Here is an 8666-nt window from a genome sequence, read left to right as displayed (position 1 = left end):
TCTGACCCTCTCTAATCTCATCCAGAATACCACTCGTTAACTTCAACACTCCCAATTTAACACTATTGTGAGTACTCTCACACACCAAACTCAAGTCTCTAAACTGCTCAATTAAATCCAATTCCCTAACCATTAACATAGACATATGCAATGATTTCCGACTCAATGCATCAGCCACTACGTTTGCTTTACCCGGATGGTAATTCAAACCAAAGTCATAATCCTTCAGAAACTCTAACCATCTCCTCTGTCTCATATTCAGCCCTTTCTGATCAAACAAATACTTTAAACTTTTATGGTCACTGAAAACCTCAAATCTTGACCCGTACAAGTAATGCCTCCATAACTTCAGAACAAATACCACAGCTGCCAACTCTAAGTCGTGTGTCGGATAGTTCCTCTCATGAACCCTCAGTTGTCTCGAAGCATAAGCTATAACCTGCTTATTCTGCATCAACACACCACCCAAACCCAACAATGAAGCATCACAGTAAACCTCAAATGGTTCCGACGGACTCGGTAATATCAGAATAGGAGCAGTAGTCAACCTTTTCTTTAACTCTTGGAAACCTTCTTCACATTTTGAGTCCCAAACAAACGCTTGCCCCTTTCTGGTCAACATCGTCAACGGTAACGCCAACTTAGAAAATCCCTCAATGAACTTCCTATAATAACCAGCCAATCCAAGGAAACTTCGAATCTCAGCAACAGACTTCGGAGCTTCCCACTTAGACACCGCTTCTATCTTAGAAGGATCAACAGCAACACCACCTCTTGAAATTACATGACCAAGAAAACTAACCTCTTCTAACCAAAATTCACACTTATACAGTTTAGCAAATAACTTCTTTTCTCGGAGAACTTCTAAAACCACTTTCAAATGTTCAACATGCTCTTCTTCAGATTTCGAATACACCAAAATGTCGTCAATAAACACCACCACAAACTTATCTAGGTACGGATGGAAAATCCTATTCATATACTCCATAAATACTCCAGGCGCATTAGTCACACCAAAAGGCATTACAGAATACTCATAATGTCCATACCTTGTTCTGAAAGCAGTCTTCTGAATATCCTCAGTTTTCACACGTATCTGATGATACCCAGATCTCAAATCTATCTTGCTGAACACACTCGCACCAACCAATTGATCCATCAAATCATCAATCCTCGGCAAAGGATACCGATTCTTGATCGTCACTTTATTCAGTTGCCTGTAGTCCACACACAACCTCATAGTACCTTCTTTCTTCTTAACCAATAACACTGGTGCACCCCACGGTGACACACTCGGACGAATAAATTTCTTATCCAACAGATCTTCCAGCTGACTCTTCAATTCAGCTAACTCAACAGCAGACATACGGTACGGAGCCATCGATATCGGTCTAGTACCAGGTACCAAATCAATCGAGAATTCAACTTCACGCTCTGGCGGCAATTCATTCACTTCTTCAGGAAACACATCAGGAAAATCGCACACCACGGCTAGATCGCCAATCACCAGTTTATCTTTAGCCTCCAAAGTCACTAACAGCATAAACAACTCTGCCCCACCTGCTACTTCCTCATTCACCTGCCTTGCTGATAGAAACAAATCCTTACCTTCCTCAATCTCAGGAAATATCACAGTCTTATCAAAACAGTTGATAGAAACTCGGTTAAACACCAACCAGTTCATACCCAAGATAACATCAATCTGCACTAATGGAAGACACACAAGGTCTATCCCAAAGTCTCTACCAAAAATACTCAAAGGACAATTCAAACAAATTGAAGTAGTAGTCATTGAACCCCTCGCAGGAGTATCAATCACCATACTTCCAAGCATCTCAGATATCTCTAACTTAAGTTTCACAGCACAATCCAAAGATATAAAGGAATGAGTCGCACCGGTGTCAATAATAGCTACAAGAGGAAAGCCATTAATATAACACGTACCTCGGATCAAACGATCATCTGCAAAAGTCTCAGAACCCGATAAAGCAAAGACCTTGCCTCCCGACTGGTTCTCTTTCTTCGGCTTAGGACACTGTGGGCTAATATGACCCACCTCTCCACAGTTGAAACAAGTCATAGTCTTCAACCGGCACTCTGCAGCCAAGTGACCACCTTTGCCACATTTGAAACACTTCTTCTCAGCACTGGTACACTCATGGAAACGATGTCCAGCCTGACCACATCTGTAACACTTAGCAGGGGCACTGGAGTCTCCCCCACTAGGCCTCTTCATCCCACTCTGTCTCTGGAAACCTTTGCCAGCTGCATACGGTTTCCCACGATCATTCTGATTCTTGCCTTTCCTATCAACCCTCTGCTGATAGCTCTCCGCTCTGGCTTTGGTATCCTGTTCAAAAATCCTGCAACAGTCAACCAAATCAGAAAACACTCTAATCCGTTGATACCCAATAGCCTGCTTGATCTCGGGACGTAACCCGTTCTCAAACTTCACACATTTCGAGAATTCCCCAGTAGCCTCATCATAGGGAGTGTAATACTTCGACAGCTCTGTGAACTTAACAGCATACTCAGTAACAGACCGGTTGCCCTGCTTCAATTCTAAGAACTCTATCTCTTTCTTCCCTCTAACATCCTCTGGAAAATACTTCCTCAGGAATCTCTCTCTGAACACAGCCCAAGTGATCTCAGCATTCCCAGCGGTTTCCAACTCCGTGCGGGTAGCAACCCACCAATCATCAGCCTCTTCTGACAGCATATGCGTACCGAACCTGACCTTCTGGTTATCGGCACACTCAGTCACTCGGAAGATTCTCTCGATCTCCTTCAACCACTTCTGAGCGCCATCTGGATCGTATGCTCCCTTGAACATTGGAGGATTGTTCTTCTGGAACTCACTCAGTTGACGAGCAGCTCCCATTCCCGCAACATTCGGATTCCCTCCAAGTACTCCAGCTAGCATACCCAGAGCCTCAGCAATCGCAGCATCGTCTCTACCTCTTCCCGCCATCTCTATTCTGAAAACCCAACAAGCTAAACAATAAGTACGGATAGGGTTACACAACACCTATCACATACAGGGAAACAGAATAATTACGACTCGACTCGACCGACTATGCTCTGATACCACTAATGTAACACCCTTCTAAAATACCCCAAATATTTAATTAAAATAACAACATATAAATCAGAGTAATCATGCAATTAAGGGTGTCACACATTTATTTCGCACCAGTCGTCATACTATTTAGTCATGCTCATTATTTAACTCAAAACATAAAGTATTGCACAATACGCAGCGGATAGAGATCAAATCGATCATTCAAAACATGTAACATACTACATGTAAACTGGTTCAACAAACATCAACAACACAATTAAAATGTTCCCTCCCGATGTTACATCTATCAGAGCATGACCCACTAAGGAGACTACACTAGACTCCAAGCATTAGCTTCTACTCAATCACTGCTCGCTACCTGAAAAATAGTTGTAAGGGTGAGTTCCTCAATCGATATAATAAGCATTATAGAATATAATGTCATGTTAAGTAATTTAACACGTTAATCACCCTAATCGTATCACACATTCAGTAATGGCACATCAACTCAAATATCATACTTAATATCAACACAATTCATACTCATGCTCAATGCCAACACAACACACGTATAACATTGGAATACATCCATTCATATTATATACTACACATATATTATGCAATGAGACTCCATGCATGCGGTACCGACTATTCGTGAACATATAGTTCAACTTCACCGACCAAATCCAGGTACGGCTACCAAGCTCACCAGTCCCACTCATTTGAGACCTAGTGACTCACATCACTAATTCCTCACCATGGGAATTAGCTACCACCCCAAGGGCCATGCTATGCACGCTAATTCACCTAGCATGCAACATCAAAAATAGTCCAAATGACTAACATCACTAATTCCTCACCATGGGAATTAGCTACCACCATAAAGGCCACATTATGCACGCTAATCACCTAGCAATGCAACATCACAACAATAATCCGCAATGGACCGATGCTCACTCTCTAAGCCATAAAACAGTCCATTCACAACACATGCATAACATACTCATTCACAACATTATGCATACCATCATACATTATCAACACATGTATCAACACATCATATCATGTCAAATAATTAAACACAGTATTAGCACATTCTACTAATACCTATACTGCTCAAAACAGCGGGAATTAATCCCTACTATATCACACACCGATATAGGCAACCATCAATTAGGCACACAACATTTTAATTAACAATTTTTCCACTCTGCGACAGTGTTAACCGGTTAACGCCCTGGGTTAACCGGTTAACGCAGCACAAACACGCTTCCTGCCCAAAACTTAACAGTGTTAACCGGTTAACGCCCTGGGTTTTCCGGTTAACGCAGCACAATCAGCCATATCTCAGCATTCACAACAGTGTTAACCGGTTAACACCCTGGGTTAACCGGTTAACGCAGACAAAACAGCAATTATTCAAAATACATAACAGTGTTAACCGGTTAACACCCTGGGTTAACCGGTTAACGCAAGACAGAAAGCTGTTCCTGCGCTAACACAAGGCAGAATGCAGAATTCTCCGCATTTTCCGCCGTTGGAGGACTTCCGGACCTCCGATTCCAATTCCGTATAAAGCTATACGTTCGGAAATTCACAACTAACCCAAACACAGATTCAATTACAGCCTAAACACAGTTTATCCAACATAATTTTCCAGCATTCAGAATCCCAATTAGGGTCAATTCAACGGCTTATCACTACCCATTACATGCTAACCCATAATACCCATTAAACGACAATAAACCCCCCTTACCTGAGTTAATCCGGCAATCTCTAAGCTCCAAGCTTTTCTCTTCTCCAACCTTTTCCCTTGCTCTTCCTCTTTGCCCTTTCTCCACTTTCAACTTTTCAGCCGCTTCTCTGTTTCACGTAAAACTCTTTTTACCAAATGGGATTCTTTTTCCTTACTTCACACTTATATATTTTTTTCCAATAATTATTATTCCAAAATAATAATAATAATAATCCAATAATTCCAATTATTTAACTAAATTAATAAATATAATATTAATTTAAATCAAATAATTATCTTATTTTTTATTGGGGTGTTACAATTGGCAGTCGGTTTCCTGTGTGAGTTTTATTTGGCGTGCGTTAGCCGAGCTCCGAGTGCTCTGATTCTTCTCCGGTTAGAGAAGATACGTATGCATAGGATGCGACGTCCTAGCGAGCACGTTTCCCCCTGTCCCAAACTACGTCGACTCTGATGTCTGTGCCTGACAGACTACGTAGGCCCAGGATGCGATATCCTGCCGAGTTAGTTTCTTTTGTCTTTCTGTGTCTCCTTTCAGCCTGTGTGTGCAGTTTGTTTGAGCAGTGTTTAGCAACCTTATCCTTTCTTTTGTGCGTGGATCCCGTCGAGTACGACGGATGTGTAGGGGTGCTAATACCTTCCCTTTGCATAACCGACTCCCGATCCCATCTCTCTCTGGTCACGAGACCATGTCTTTTCCAGGTTTACTTCGAGCGTTTCCTTTCCCTCTTTTGGGATAAATAACGCACGGTGGCGGCTCTGCTGTTTTGTTTTCCCACCGGTTTTTCGCGTAATGCGACAGGCACATTCTCGCTAATCAATCCGAGGACCCCGAGACTGGGAACTTGCTATTAGGATGTCCTGTTGAGGGCCAAAGTTGACAAACTTCTGTTCTTAGAACCTACCAGTGAGGGGCGGGCTAAATTCAGGAAACTTTAACCTCCAACCAACCCGGTTTTCTTGGAGCAGAGTTATGATCTTGTATTATATTCCTCAGTGGGTTTCTCTTTAGACAGTGCAACCCGACAAATGTTCAAGCAGATACAGCAATCCTGATTGACATGCCTTTGCATTGCATAACATCATCTGCATATTTGCATCCAACATCTCATGCTTATTCATTTGCAGGGTATTCCCTTTCAAAGGGGGGGCGCCTTAAAATTGAATAAGCAGCGCATCGCATACCATGCATATTAACCATTGTCTGTTTTGCAGGTGTCACCGTAGTGTCTAAAGTTTGTTCCCTGTTTCAGGCATTATTGGTCCCAAGCGAGTCCACAGGTACCCGACAAAGGAAAATCGTCCGCAACTAGCGATGGACCAGGTACAGAAAGAGCTGGCTGATATGCGTGAAAGGATGGATCAGTTCATGACATTGATGACTGGTACGGTAGAAGGCCAGGAAAAGCTGAGGGAATTAGTTGAGAAACCGAGACCTGATCCAGAGGTAGAGATACCAAATGTTGAGGGAAACCCTGATAACCCTGGGAACGTTGATAACCCTGTGTAATGCAGGTAACGCAAATGCTGATGGAAACCCGGGTAATGTTGGCAACACGGGGAATGTTGGAAATGGATTTGGTGGAAGGTACAATGTGAACCAAGGAATTCGGATTAAAGGGCGCCCCGTTACTGAAGATTATCAGTATGATCAATTCTCTTTGCACGACGAAGCTCACGAGACCACTCGCCGTATGGATGAGCTTGCTGAGAAGCTCAAATCTTTGGAGTCTCAAAATTCCTTAGGTTTTGATGTCACAAATCTTGGTCTGGTTCAGGGAGTAAGGATTCCTCACAAGTTCAAACCCCCTACTTTTGAGAAATACAACGGGGCTTCTTTCCCACGCACTCATCTCCAATCTTATTTGGGAAGGTTGGGAGCTCACACGGAAGATGAAAAGCTGTGGATGTACTATTTTGAAGACAGTCTAACTAGAGCTTCTCGTGAATGGTATTCTCATTTGTCTCGTACTACCATCAAGAGCTGGAAAGACTTGGCAGAGGCTTTTGTCAAGTAATATCAATACAACTTGGACATGGCTCCAAATCGGACCTTGTTTCAAGGAATGTCTCAGACTGCCAAGGAATTCTTTAGAGAATATGCTCAGCGCTGGAGACAAATTGTTGTGATTTCAAAATCTCTTCCCCTTTTCAAAAACTTTATTTGCTTGTGATTTCAAACTTAGGCCTTACTTTAATGGTTAGAAACTTTGGCGTTATGCCAATGAATTTTCAAACTCTTTCTTAAATCAAATTTGTAAATAAACTTAATCATATTGACTTAAATTTCAAAATACAAAAAGAACTAATAACTTCATTCAAACTTTTGGCCCTTTGAGCCTTTTCTTATTAAACTTTTGTTAAAAGCAATTCACCAACTTTGAAATTTTTACCACGAACTACGAGGTTTTGATCCCTCATTTTTATGTTGGTACGTAGGCACAAGTCCGAAGGTCTTGTCAAACACAAAAGAATAATCAATGAATTCTTTTCTCATCCCCACACTCTATTTTTTCTCAAACATCTTTTATACCAAAAACATGTGCACACATAAAAAGGGCTCCATAGGAGTACCTAGGACACTTTGGGTACTAACACCTTCCCTCTGTGTAACCAACCCCCTTACCTATAATCTCTGGAATTTTATTAGTTTTGATTTGAAAACTTCTTATCTTTGGGTTTTGTTCGTACTTTTCCCTTTCCTTTCGAAATAATAAAAGCACGGTGGCGACTCTGGTTTTATTGACGTCAAGCTTATCCATAACTTAATGATTTTGACTTAAAGTTCCCCGCAACATTGACTTGTTTTAGGATCCTCAGCAGATCCATCTTGATCCTTCAGCAGTGCTCTCTTCCCCCATGAAGTTTGCCGTGAGGTTGATGGAAGCATGTTCTCCATAGCTCTCCCCAGCCAGAGTTGATTTATTCTGAGCTAGATGATTTATTTTCATCCCTAGCAAATTCTCCAGTGGGTGTTTCCATCTTGTTGAGATAGGCCGAGTGTTTTGTAGTGATGATTCAAATCTTTGTTATTTGTATCCTTTGTGTTATTTTGTCAGCATAATCACATACATACATATTCATGCTTAAAATATAACATCAGATATTTCATTGTGCATTTTATCACATTGACTTTTCTTCTGATCCCCTGCTTTGGTGATATTATTTCCCCATGCAGATTTGGTGTATCCGTCCTCCTTCAATTGTAGAGTGTCATCCCCTTAAGCAGAAAAAGTTTATCCTTTCTCTTTCCCCACCGAGTTATTTCCTCTTGGATGATTATTATTTCAGTTTTCTCCCCAGTTTATCATCTGGATGGAACCACTCCCCCTGAGTTATATCCTCATTGGGTTGAGTCTTTGATTGACCGTTTCTTTCTAGTTATTGCCTAGATATATCTTTTGGTCCTCGAGTGTTTATTACCTAGTAACTGGTAATATTCTTCTTGATGTTGAGTACTTTACCTTTACCCAATAACCGGTAAAAGGTAATCTACTTCCTTTGTTTTCCCCAGCGGATTCGTTTTCACGTTTCCCGGGCAAGTCTATCCTTGATGTGTTCATCCTAATCGGTGACGGATATTCTTCCTGTTTGGTTTTCTACCCAGTAAAAAGGTAGTCGTAATCCCTATTTTATTCCCCAGAGAGTCTATCCTTGATATGTTCATTTTATTCTTCCTGTTTAATTTTCTATTTTTCTGCGGTCTTCTGCCCAATAACTGGTAGATATAAATCATATTTTCCTTTCTGAGTTTATCCTTGATATGTTCACTTCAATCAGTGACGGGTAACTCTCTCTTTGGTATTCTACCCAGTAACCGATAGTTGTAATTCCTATTTTTCCCCGACA

This window comes from Lathyrus oleraceus, chromosome 1 (assembly GCF_024323335.1).
Source record: "Lathyrus oleraceus cultivar Zhongwan6 chromosome 1, CAAS_Psat_ZW6_1.0, whole genome shotgun sequence".
Taxonomy (NCBI): Eukaryota; Viridiplantae; Streptophyta; class Magnoliopsida; order Fabales; family Fabaceae; genus Lathyrus; species Lathyrus oleraceus.
Note: the sequence above shows the minus strand (reverse complement) of the source record.